General features: G+C 42.5%; 1 protein-coding gene across 8 annotated transcripts in view; it reads left to right on the forward strand.

Moving 5' to 3' along the window:
- Window positions 1-13,632, forward strand: part of mef2cb (myocyte enhancer factor 2cb) — a 139,889-nt gene that overhangs the window by 83,596 nt on the left and 42,661 nt on the right. For 5 of the 8 annotated variants that reach the window (XM_085909400.1, XM_085909392.1, XM_085909398.1 and 2 more), the window contains one exon: window positions 6,874-6,976. The gene's annotated coding sequence lies outside the window, so the exon portion shown is untranslated. Of the gene's footprint in view, window positions 1-1,905; window positions 2,099-6,873; window positions 6,977-7,483; window positions 7,786-9,012; window positions 9,984-13,632 lie in introns of those variants that run through there. The other 3 variants (XM_085909393.1, XM_085909397.1, XM_085909396.1) reach the window with 3 other exon arrangements.

A 13,632-nucleotide genomic window follows, 5' to 3' on the forward strand; every position in this document is an offset into this window, starting at 1 on the left:
TCATCTTGTGTTTCTAACGACTACCGTTTATAAAAAAAAAAAAATGAAAAAAAGTCAGCGTGTGCTAAAGTTGGTGTGTATTAAAGCTAAAACAATGAAGGGATTTACTGGTAGCGGTTACTTTGATCCTCGCTCGCTGTTGTCTTCTGGGCCCGTGGTAATTCAATTAAGTCTCACCAGCGTGCATCATTTTACCGCACCCCTTGCCCCACCCTCGCACATTACTGAATTCCTGTCCATGAGGTCAGAGCAGACTGACGCTGAATGTAAAGTAGCCTTAGTGTTAGAAATAACCAAAAACAAACGCATGACTTAATTATCCGTGCCCAGAAACATGTAAACAATACAACCAGATCAATGCAAAATCCATTTTGCAGTCGCGCGGGGGGGGGGGGGGGGGCACGTAGACTTATCATCGAGGGACACTGCCTGTTATTTTATTTTATTTTATTTTTTATCTCCTCTCAAAGCAGAATTTGTTTAATTTTCTAGGAAAAAAAAAATCGATATTTTACTCCTCTGTTCTCCACTTGAAATTATGTTCACGATTGAAGAGCAGAATTGCCTCGGTGTCATTTGCATCCAAATTTCGGCAGCAGCCCTTCAAGTTTGATTGAAATAAAAAAGATCCGCTCCCAAAACAGTCAGAGTCATATTGTGCTTGTTAAGCGTGTTGATAATTGCGTTCAAGTGAATGAATCATTTAGCAGGAGAAATGACTTGGAGCAGCAATGTCAGCAATTTTGGAAAACTCATAACTTTTCTCTTGGATGGAGGTGTATGATTTTTATCCATCAAAAGTGTGTTTCCTGCTGTGGCCATTTGGGAGGGGAAAAAAACCCGTCAGCAATACAAATGCATAATTAAATGAGCTCATAGTTACTCAATTATAGGCGGGTACCACTTTGCATGTTATTTGGACTCCAGATAAGATGCTATCGATGCTAGCTAATCTGTTGCCTCGGATAATTTCTCATTGGCATATTTGGGTGATGCGGGTTCTGAAAGGAAAGCTTATTCATTCATGATTTTGGCAGCGTCGATAACTTGGGTCATTAGCGTGGAAAGAAAAGTGGTTATGTTTAAACCTTGCGAGGCAGCTGGAAAAATATATGATCTTGCAAATCAATTTTGCTACTTTGCAAAATGATAGCAATTTGGATGACTGCGCCAATTAGCGTCTTGCATGCGTTTTAGTCATGGAAAGTAAAAAAATGTCGACAATGCCGACAAGTGGGTGCCCAAAAAACTTCAGTGTTTTTTTCACCTCACACAAAGTGAAATATTTCAGGCCCATATTTGTTTCAATTTTGACGATTATGGCAGAGAAACACAAAAAGACAGAACCCCATAAATTTCCAATGGGGTTCAAGTCACTCTTATTCCATGGCTATTAAAGCAGGTATTGGTAGTGTTGGCTTTGTGGGAAGATACTAAATCCTGCTGGAAAATAAAATCATTGTCTCCAAAAAGCTCGTCAGTAGCGGGAAGCATAAAGCGCTCGAAGATTTCCCGGTAGACATCAAATGACATTGCTGTCTGTTGGCTTCTCTGAGTTCCACATGAAATACATCTAGGACTTTCTTGACCAGAAATGGCGTCCGCTATAAGTTAGGCACACGTGAAGGTGAAAAGAGGGAGGGACATCTGTTTGTCGCTCGGGCGACGCCCGCATTCTTGCGAGGTCAGAGATCCGGGCTACAGCATGCATGAGGTTTGTACGTGGGGGTCAAGGCTGTCACTGATCCCCCCCAAAGGCTAAATTTACCCAACGTGTGATTGACAGGAGCAGGTGGATAGAGTCGGGACAGTGGTCGGGTGTTTGGAAAGACATATACTTGATTTCAGTTCAGATGCTGAGAGACATCGGGGGCATACGCACAACCCAAATTCGGGGTTTCTATTCAAAGCCAGCTGGTCTGGCTTTATCACATGCTGGGCATTTATTTCGGGCACTTTGTGGGCATTTGTAGTTTTTCCATTTGTCTTCTTTTGCCCTCAGTTTTATTTTTTCTTTCACTTTTTTAATTTGAACTTGTTTGGGCCTCAGCTGGTGCTGCAAGGTATCCCTTCCTGGTGAAGCAAAGAAACGGCACGGGTAAGTTGTCCGTTTTCCTCCCAAATCGAATCGAGACCGCACAGTGGGTCGAGGCTTCCTAAACAGATTATTTTGTTATTCCATCCTCTTATTGGGAAATGTTTTGCTCGATTTGAATAGATGTCTTTTCTCGTTTCACGCTTTTAGTAAATCGGGGGGCTTTGTCGACAAGACCCAAAGGTTAAATCATTGTTTATTCAGCAATTTTTTTTCCCCCCCCTGCATTGGCGCAGCACAATGACACCAGAGACGCTCCGGCGACAAAGGCGTGGTCGCGTCCCAGCTGTTGCCAATCGTCTCTGTTGAACACTTTAGGAAAAGGTGACAAAAAGCAACCTGGGAAAGTGTGTCTTAAACTTTTAACGTCTCTGGTTTTTATACCTCCGAAGCAAGACAAATGGTCGGAGGCGTGAAAGTGTAACTTAATATAGTGTTATTTCTCCCTTTCTAATTCTTCACAGTCAGTTTAGGTTAGCGCTACATTTAAGGGTAATTGCTTAGAACATCTCCGTAAGCAGTCTGGTGAGAGAAACGGAGCTACGACATGCTGCTAGCTTGAAAAATGGAGAAGATTCACGCTTCAATAAGAACACGCATCACGGGGTTTGGTGTGAGATGAAGTTTGCAGGCAATGAAAAATCTTTGATGCAGCTTTTATTCTTGTTGAATTGTTTTGGGAGGCCAAATTAGAAGCCTTCAGAATCACCTCATCGAATCAAAGCCACCGAGTGGAACGGCCGTGTGTTGAAATACTTTGTTTAAATAAAATGTTTTCACCTATTTTGGGAGAAATGATTCCATCATTTCAGTTGAATTAATAGCAAAATTCGGAAAGTTTTGCCTCAGTCCTCGGTAATCAGGAAGAGTTACTGTCTTCTCACATAGAGCTCGGAAACTTGGAGCCACTTTACAGTAACTGTTCAGTCTTCCCGTATTAGCTTTTCTACCCTCTGAATTCCGTTGCTTTGATGGGCAGCCCAGTTGAGGAAACATCTTGTTTTCTCTCTCCGTCGGGAGGTTCGCGCGCTTACGTATTTGTCGAAACTCACCTCGCCTCATCGTTTCTCTTCATTTTCGTCATGTGACTCGGAAAGCGATTGTCTTGAGCTACCGTCGCCGGTCACGTCCATGAAGTCGACCGTTTTTTTGCAATTTTCTCAGACATGCCTGTGAGTCTTGCGGATGTCAAGTGGAATGTTATTTAATCCGTATCTGCTGTTTGAGGTTCTGACTCGGGTTCGTGTAAATAAACGTGAAAGGTTTTGATACAGTATAGCCGTAATTTTCTGTTGTTGACAAGTATTTTGCTAAGGCCTCTGACAGAGCGCAGGCCTGTAGTTAGTCGTTACTCCAAGCGTGTTGCCGGAGAAAGCACATTTCATTTTTAAACAAATTATCACTGAAGAGCCCCCCCACACACACACACATATGGAAGCAGTTACTTTTTTGTGCATGGAAAGAAGTGAGCGCGTCTTTTTTTTTTTCAGTCAAGCCGTAAGAGCCTATCGTATCATTGTTTTACCCTCCTATCTTTTTTAATATTTTTAACATTTCCAACAGCCGTCCGACCTCCTGCGCACAAACTCCCCTTCCGCCGACCCCCCTTGAGCTCCGTCGAGGCCAGAAAATATCAGTGCGAGGCTCCGGCGCCGCCATACAACGGCAACGCGCCGGGGCGGCCTAAATCTACAAAACACGAGCGCTGGCGCGAGGCAGCTCTTTTGATCTGCAGCTAATCTCAGTTGCCTGCCTCCCCTCTGATCATGTCTGAATAAGAATGAGTTGGGGGGCCATCCTGGAGGCACAAAGAGCTTTAGACGCAGCCGCTCATCTGCTGAGATCCGGCGCGCGGTCGCGAAAGCTCGACTGGCGTGCGTCGGAGTCTCGTTAAGAAGCGTCGGGTTTTTTTTTCCTTCTTCTTCACAGTCAGATGTTATCAGCTGCTTGTAGAGCATGTGGAAGAAGTAGCGTCACTATGCTGAGTGATCTTTAATTGTCAAGGTCAACAGCTGCAGGAGGAGCTGCTGCGTAGCGGTTACTACGAGTATCGGGAGTGGAAACGCTCGGAACTGCTTTTGGGTTTTAGGCAAAGGTTTGCTTTGAGATTCGCGGCACCGTTAAAATACCCCAGCAGCCGCTATCGTTAGAACCCAATAACCACGACGTATACGCACAAAAAAGGTAGCGGTGCACGGCAACGTCACCTTTAAAAGAATCCCGATGAAATTATGAAAATTAAATATGATGTAGAACTTCCCTGAACAACACCGAGCAATCTTTTGGATCCTTTACTGTCAAGTCTAGCGAGCTTTAAAAAGTGTGGAATCAGCAACTCCGTCCGTGCTGCCTGCCAGCCGGGGCCAGTGGCGTCGCGGTGCAGCTCGGTCACGGGACCATGGGGCTCTTCCTGTGATGTAACAGGAGCATCAGGAGGAACAAAGGCAGAGCTTGTTGTTCAGCTTGTGCCTCATCCATTATGCATAAAAGGTGTACAGTTAGAACACTGTTGGTTAAACACGGCACATGCAAAATGGCCTCCGCCGTTTCACCTTTGACACTGCTCTCAGTTAAGGAGTCGTGATGGTAGCGGTCGTAGCGTGATTCTGCAGGGCAGCGTTCTGTTCTCTACAACAATATACGTATAAGATTGCATATCATACAAGCCATTTGCTTGACGTATTGGTCTTAAAATCCAGATGGACTTTAAAATACCAACTGCAAAAATTCCAAATAAATGAAATGGCAAGATGATAGAATGTTTCTATCTTTCCTAGCTCATTTGATTTTTTTTTTTGTCATAAATGTGTATTTGTGACCACAGTAAAAAATACCCCTTGAAAGTGAGCTTCTATTTTATGAACAATTTTTTTTCTTTTGTAATATGAGGCTACATGACTTAATTAAGTGATTTTTGTCACCTTTGCTCTCCTAATTATGGTGCACACTGGTAAAATTCCCTCCAACTCTAATTACTTGTGATATTGCCCTGACTTTCATTACAAATCTGATTAATAAGAGGAGCCAAATTAAACTTCATAAAATACTTTGAATGACTAACACCAAGAACAAAGGTCGATCTGCTAGGTTAAATGCCGGCTATAAGTATCATGTCATGTCAAAAAAATCAAAGTTAATTATCACTCTGATGGTACAGAGTGTCAGACTTATACTCCGGTGCGACTCGTGTCTTATTTTCTTTATTATTTATTTTATGGCTTGTGCGACTTATACTCCGGAGCGACTTATAGTCCGGAGAATATGGTATTTAGCACTTAATGGCGGCTTCTTGAGTTTGATGATCTGGCTAGAGTCTAGTTATGGCATCAAACTTGCCCCAATTGGGATTGAGCACAGACAGAATGATGGAAAGCTGTAAATAGTTGATAAGCATCTTTCAGATGTATGTGACACATAACAACGACTGAGTGTTTTGTAATAGCCGGCTAATTCTCCAGAGCCGCGCTTGCCTGACAACGTCTTCTCCAGTGAGTGGCAGCTTGTGGAGCCACAACAGATTGCGGCGAGCGGACGAGCCTGTGCTGTTCCCTCATCGCCCTGGAAATGCGTTTGTGTTGATATGATTTGCTCGGGACAGACATTCCTTTCTTTCCACCTCTTTTACAGAAACACACATTTTATTTTTCAAGGCAAGCTTTTCTCTGTGCGCGTGTTTGTGACACATGCTGTGAAGTAGCTGCCAGGAGAGGCTTAACTAACAATCCGAGCGAGATCGCTATCTGCAAACCACACGTGTGTGTTTGGTCCACTCGTGTTCTCCAAAGAAAAAAAAAAAAAACCCAAACACTTTTCCTTTACGGTGAATGCCAAACCTTGCAAAATTCCACTTGCCCAAACGCCTTAGGTGTGTTGCAATCAACATAATTGTTTGGCTAAATAGTTCATTTGACTTTGAGACAGTCAGCTGCACTTGCGCACGCAGCAGTCTAAAATAATGAGCTTAGGATCACATTTATACAGTCTGTGATCAAGAGCTCAGATATGTATTGAGTTGGACAGGAAGTGTTTCGGAAGGCAAACTTATACTGTAATTACTTTCCATTTAGGATAAATCGCTTTGGCTGAGAATGACAGAAATGGCAAAAAGTATATTTATTCAATCTACGGTGGAGTCGATTTGTTCGCACGCAACTACGCACTGCGCGTATCTCAATCATATTATGCGCTCCATGAAGCCGTCCGAGTCTGTCTTTAATGTTTTCATTAAACAATGTTTTGACTTGACTAAGCACTCGGCAGTCAAATATGCTACAGCTCTCGCTCATTGCACACTCCAATATAAATAATACCGCTGATTATTTTTCGGCATTTAAAAACAGATTTATCGGAAAAGTTTCCATAAAAGCGGTTCAGAAAATGGATGGATGGATGGATGATCTAATCGGTAAAAGTCAAACTGTTGTTGCATGAGCTGGAATCTGATTCTGAACACAGCCCCATCCCCGGTTCGAAGAGGGTGTGCATACTTTTGCAACCACGTCATCTCATCCACTTGGACTTTATACAGTACGTTGGTCACGTTATTGGTGTATAAAGTTTTGAAATGATTTATCTTGCTCTCTATTACTGTTGGCCTCAGACTCTCATCACTTCTAAATGTATTAAAAGACGCACACGGAATATTTGAAAGTGTGTGGCACAGAAACCAACGGTCACATTTACGTCAATGATGTTGCTCGTGCACACTTCTATGCAAACAATTACCGTGTCAGTGACAGGTTCTCACTCCCCCTCCTCCGCCTCTGCCTCCTTTGCAGGTGCCAACCAAAGAAGAACTCAAGCCTTGTGAACACTGTGAGGAGCTCTCAGATGAATGACTAAGAAAGCGACAAGACGGTACATGAAGGAACATTGAACGTGGTATGTTGTAAGAACACGCATCAATAAGTGACCGGATGGATAGATAGATAGATAGATAGATAGATAGATAGATAGATAGATAGATAGATAGATAGATAGATAGATAGATAGATAGATAGATAGATAGATAGATAGATAGATAGATAGATAGATAGATAGATAGATAGATAGATAGATAGATAGATAGATAGATAGATAGATAGCTGCTGCAAAGCAATCAATCGGGTCTTTGTGTTTATACCATTGCGTTCACCGTTATACCGATCAACACATTTTTTATTTTTTTTTTAAATCAGGGATGAAAGTAAAAAATACATTGTTTTAATCAGTGTTCAAAATAAATTTAAGCAAAGGCCATCACTGATTAAAAAAAGTGTGTTGACCAGTATTATCCCAAGTCCGGGGAGGGCAGAGGAAATGCTATTAAAGATTAAAAGGTCAGGTGATGTGAAGGTGGCATCAGACACCAGCAAGGTTGCATTACAAAAAAAAAAAAAAACCTCAAGCAGATTAGACAGCTTGATTTATTTATCAACTGATTTGATAGGCAGCAACGTGCCGACCCATTGGGTGAATGCGGCACAAAGCTTACGCTTCACCGGTGAACTTGAAAGCTGCTTGTCTTGGTGTCAACTTACGCAGGCACATAGAGGGAGCTCTTTTTTCTTTCTTAGTACATGGACTTTTTGGTATTAGGATCATAGAGGAGGGCTATCGAAATTTGTCTCTCCAAGGGCGACATAGAAAAAAAAAACGTATTTTTAAAAAATGGATAGCGACAATCCTTCAGAAGCACGTCAGCCGCAAAGGTAAGTTTGATTGTTTTGCTCATTGTTGGATTTATTGCATCACTCGTGACCAAAGACCTTTGAAAAGAAAGAGCTTAGGAACGATGATGTTTGTTTTTGTGAGGTATTAAAGGGTTTTTTTTTTTTTTTTTGTCCGGTCGAGACTTTGATGCGAAGGGATGTGCCCTGAACCATTTTGGACCAATGACAGCTCCATAAGAGGTTGCTTTCTTTTGGCTATTTACATGAACTTTGTTAGTTGATAGGGATATAAGGTGTAATACCAACTTGAACAATGTGCTGTTTTGTAACCCAAGCAAATTTCTTTATTAAAGATAAGAAGGCAATTGGTTTTTTCCCCCAGCCACCCATGACCCCGTATCCCACTATTATAGCACCGCCCCTGCACTGAGCAGATGGAGAGAAACGTGTGTGACCATTTTATAGTTACTTGAGTATCAGTCGTGGGAAAATATTCACAATTTACTTTCAAGCCAATGTGCGAAAAAGCACAGCACATATTCTTGAAAACAATGTTGAATCATTATGATAGGTTGCTATGGCAATAAGATGCCCTACTCCTTATATTAAAGCACTCGTATTGATGCCATTTTTAAATCTCTTTATTTTCAAGTAAGACTTGTTTTCCAGATTTTGTACACTCGGGTTGAGTACAGACCAAACTAGCGCCAACGCAGCACGCTTACAAAATCTTCCCTTCGACGGCCATATAATGTTCAAATAATAGAGCAGGATTATTACAAGGCCTATCTGCGATTCATCTTTGCACATGAAGCCACGGCGATGCCTGTCTGGCGCTTATCTGAAGTGGCAAACTTGCTGCTTTAATTGTTATCGTCACGGCAGTGGAGTGGATGTTTTGAAATCATTCAGTTGGATGGATAAGGGCTTGCTAATTTCCCATGCTTACTGTCTGCGTCGGGCCTTATCATTTGAAGATAGCGCCTTCTTCCACAATGATTGGCGCCATGCGGGAGGTGGGGGGGGGGGGGGGGGGGGGTCAGAGATTCACATTGCGCCAAATCTGCAGAGGCCACCTAGTAGAACAAGTCATTATCAATGAAAAGTACTTTTTATTGACTACAAACATCTGTTTCCATCTATCCATGCCATCGACGTATCGTGAGACGCACAATGAAATCTTCTCCCGCTATACGGCAAAAGATATTTGTGTTTTACGAAATGGGTCCAGCGTGTCACTCGTAGTTTACGCCAGTATAGTACTTTATACATGCAACGCAATATCAAATTGAGAAATAAAAAGGGATCTTTTAATAAAACTATTGCTTCAGGTTGCCTGCAACAACAACAACAAAAAAACCTAAAAAAGTGCTCAACAAAATTGGAAAGTACCTCAAATGAATTCCAATTTTAATTCAATGGCAATGAGTGCATTCCTGTTTATTTGTTTTGAGCGGCTCAAGTTATTATTAGAGCAGTATTGACTATAACAAACCATTAGAGCAGACGTGTTTCTTTCATAAAAGTCCTGTCCCGGGCAAATGTGATCCCGCCCTCTTTTCTCAGTACTCCAAAAAAAAAAAAAAAAAAAGAAAGAAAAAAAGAAGAAGCCACGCGTTAAGAGGAAATAGAAGAGAGCCTTTATGGAAAGACTCTGTCACGACTAGTGCGAAGGAGAAGAAAGAAACAAGAGCATCAAGCAAAAAGAGCAAAGCAGACGTTCCACTATACACCAGCACCGGCACCGATCTGTACCCGGCCTCGCGGTACCGACGGACACCCCTGCTGCATATGCGCCCCTGCCTGCCTGCCTGCCTGCCTGCCCGCCTGACAGCCTGCGCACACGCTCACTGAGCGATTAGAGCGAGAGAGAGAGAGAAAGAGAGAGAGAGAGAGAGAGAGAGAGAAGGCGCTCTTAGTTCTCCGTGACATTGTCGAGACTCCCAGCGTGTACTGTAGATGACTTTTTCCCCTCCCAGCGGCGTCCTCTGTTAAGTTGCGCTCCTGGATTTTAAGTGCGCGCTCGATCGGCCCCCGAGTTTCGTCCTCTTCAACCGAGCGGCTGTCTCGCGTCCTGTCCTGTCCCGTCCCCGTTCCCGTCCTGTCCTGTCAGTGCTGTGCCGTCCGGAGCCGGAGCCCGAACCCGAGCCCGACCACCGGCGGACCTGATCGTCTCTGTTGGCAACCTTCTTCCACATTGACACCAGCACACGGATGCGTTTTTCTGGCTTCTTAAAGTAAGTACGAGCGAGCCGAGCGCGCGTACGTGCGTCGCTTTGGATAGTTGGCTGTTACTACATTTATTTTTCCGTCTCTTTTTTTTCTTTTTTTCTTTTCTTCATTATCCACTCTTGTGATGCGCGCACCTCTCAACAAAGTTCCAGTTGCGGACGGTGTCAACTCGTGAAATGGTTATTTCTGGTCTATTTGGAGAGTTAGGCTCATGGTGTCCACATGCAGGCGCACACATCAACGTTTACACTTCACCAAATGCACTTTATTAGACTTCATCAGAAATAAAGGGAATTGAACATAACTCATATCAGTAAGATATTTCATGGTTAGTTTGACTTTATGTGAAAATAAACGGACACTCTCTTGAAGGGCACTGAATCACATTTTAAAATTGTAAATTAAATCTAAAAGTTGAATTGGAATATTGACCAAAGACACTGCAAGCAAGCTTCTATGGGTAATAATTGGACCCGTGTAAACGTATTGGTGCACTCATTTTTCATTTGAAAAAAAAATTACTGTAGTTTTTACAATTAAACTAACAGTCCTGATCAAATTTGGAAATAACTTATTGTATAGATAAATATTAATAGAGAAGAGGTCAATTATACCAAAGTAATGATGGCCCTTTCAGGCTGTATAAAATGTATCATTTAAAAAAAAAAAAAAAAACTTGTCGGCAGTTTCTTTTATTTGTAGTTTAGCGTTGTCTCGTACAAACCTGTTGGAATCTTGGAGTCTTAACAAAATTACCTGAATCGACCTACCAACTTTGAATGGCTGGCACATTAGAAATTAATTTGTATATGATGTATATCTATTTTTAAATGAGCACAGTTATATTTTAAAATTCCCAAAGCAGATGTTGAAATATAAAGCAGCCGTAGAACTTCCTTATTGCATTCGCTCTCGTTATTATTCACACACACTAGATTAAAACAGGAAAAACACCCTTTGTTCCAATGACCCTTTGTAGTTGAAAGCTGGAGTCAACAACATATTTTTTAAAACTCAACAATTCATTTTAAAGTGTGAATTTAGTATTTTTTTCTACACCTCCAACACCATGTCAGCCTATAAATTGGATTTGAAAAAATGTAATTGATCCAAATTCTACAGGATACATTTCAATCTTTTTCAAAGTTATTTTTTTTTCCCCTTTATTTGGTGACTTTTACAGTGAAAATAGTTTCAGTGTTAGCCAAATATTAGTTAGTCTCATTGCCCCCCCCCCCCCCCCCCCCCCTTCTCCCGTGGCCACGGTCAATGAAGTTGTCCTGTCTGGCCTGTTGCTCTCTTGGGACTTGGCTTAATCCGCTCAGAGGAAGGTGAGTGCTCGCATGTGGACCCACGATTACACACTGAGGACTCTGTCAGCCAAGCACTGTAATCTGAAGGACCCCGTGCAAGCACACACACACACACACACATGCACAGACAAAAAGCATGCCCTGTCCCCTTAACGCTCAAACACCCCAACACTGTCTTGACTATTTTTTGTCCCCCCCCTTTTCTTTTTTTTCTCCCTGCGGCCAAATCATGTGGGATTTTGGGCACTGATTCACAAAACCAACAATGACAACACGCACTTGCCCCTCTCAGAGAGGGATTAGAGGGTCACGTGGCCCTGTGATTGGCCGGGGCATTGAGCCGATTGTCAGGGCACTTTGCTGTACACTGGGGGCTCAGTGAGGCTTTACTTAAAGGAAGAACTTTGTGTGTGTCCACGCGTGTGTGTGTGTGTGTGTAATGCCTTGAGCATAGGTGATAGATAATTCATTTTTTCCCTTAGCGGGCTAAATTCGCGATTCTTGTATTTTATTTCTTCTTTCTAAATGTCGCCGAAAATATGCCAAGTGTACCAGGAACCAAAAAAAAAATGCACATTTCACAATTGGCTCCTCATGGAAAAGCAGATCTATGAAAACATTTAGCTTCATCGAAACATCAGAGGCGCTCATGTTTAAGCAAATAATTCATCAGCCCCCCCTTTGCGTGGCTTTAAAGTAGTCTTCCGACGGTGCTTGAAATATTTTGGAAGGGGTTTTGCAGCGTTTGCTCAGTTAACCATCAGCAGAATGCTCATTTGCAAAGTGCAGTTTGGCAAGATGTGGCGGGAGATATCAAAGTACAGTAATTGGACTTCATTCCCCTTTGGCTGAAAGGAGAAGGTGAGAGAGGAGTCAAGTGAATCAAATCATGAGGAACAGGTTGAACGCCAATAAAATCACAAGCTCAAAATGATACAACAAAGTTCATTCTTAAGATAGTTTTGACCAACAATAATTTGCCACCGGCTGTTTTCAAGCAGATGAAAAGTTTCAGACTAACTCAAGAGCTTGTTATGTAGTTTGTTACACAAGGCCGGCTTTTTAAAAAAAAAAATAATAATAATAAATTTATGCCCACAATGAAATTATTATTGGACTAATAAAATCAGATTCGTGACCTGAGTTTTTCTTCAAACTGGCTGCACCATCTTTTCAAACTTTAGAACAGAAATAGCACTCTTGTGTCGTTTAGGGTGAATGCGTACATTTAAAAAAATCTTTTTTTTTTTTTTTAACATAATGATGCCAAGTCTCTGTCTAGTAATTAGCGCTGGTGCTCAGCATCGTTCTGTCTGTGTGTTTGTGGGGGGTGGAAGGGGAGAAGGGATGGGGGGGGGGGGGGGGGGCTTGTTCACTAGGGTGTTAAAGATCACAGCGGAATATATCAGTCTTTGATGTTTAATTGTATTGTAAAACACACTTTAGAATATTTTCTCTCTAAAGTTGATTTTTGTTTGCGGCTGCTTTGTGTTTGCTGCCTTTGTGCGTGTGTGTGTGTTTGTTGTCTCTGTTTGCACATAGGAATGTTTATATCTTTGTCTTTGTTTTTTTTTGTCTCGAATTGCGTGAGGTTTTTGCTGGTGTGTATTGAAAATGATAAAGTACCGTCATCTCTATTCTCATCTGAAAAAGAAGTTGGAAAGGAAAATGAGAAAGATTGAGGGGGGGGAAAAAAAAAAAATCACAACATACCTCGGTTAATCACGCCACTGTGTTTTTGCACTAAAATGACGCCAGAGTGATGTCGTAGTGAACGCGGCGGCGATCTGGTCCAACAGGACGTCCTGCCTCCTCCTTCCTGTTTCCTGTTTCCTGCCTGGCCTGTCGGTCACGATGGCGGCGGCGGCGGCAGCCTGCTGGGTGGTCCGCAGGCAGCCGCGGGCTGACCACACAATGGTATCGTCAGCAGTAGCCCACCTAAAGAGACACCCGAAACACCTCTCGCCATGCTGGAGGCCGGTTGGACGGCTCCTTGAAATATTTGGATAGGGAGAAAGCGAGAGAAGGGAGTTGTTGGACTGTGCGTGATAAGACAAAGGAAACATTTACACTAGAATAACGTTTGTACATTTCGTTCTAAATATTGAACCGTACAGGCTCGGTATTCGGATTTTTTTTTTTTTTTTTAAATGAGCTAGCAAACTAGTGAAGAAACATCTTTCCCTCCTTTCCTGAGGAATGAAACATTTTGGTTCTCTTGTTTATCTGTTTAGATAAGACATGCATGAATTGTGGGGAGCTCAAGCCACGATGATGACACAAGGGCCCCCCCACCTGTGGCAACGCTTTAACGTGGTCCGTATTTGGACGCCACTCGCCA

This window comes from Syngnathus leptorhynchus, chromosome 4 (assembly GCF_054491065.1).
Source record: "Syngnathus leptorhynchus isolate UIUO chromosome 4, UIUO_Slep, whole genome shotgun sequence".
NCBI classification, from domain to species: domain Eukaryota; kingdom Metazoa; phylum Chordata; class Actinopteri; order Syngnathiformes; family Syngnathidae; genus Syngnathus; species Syngnathus leptorhynchus.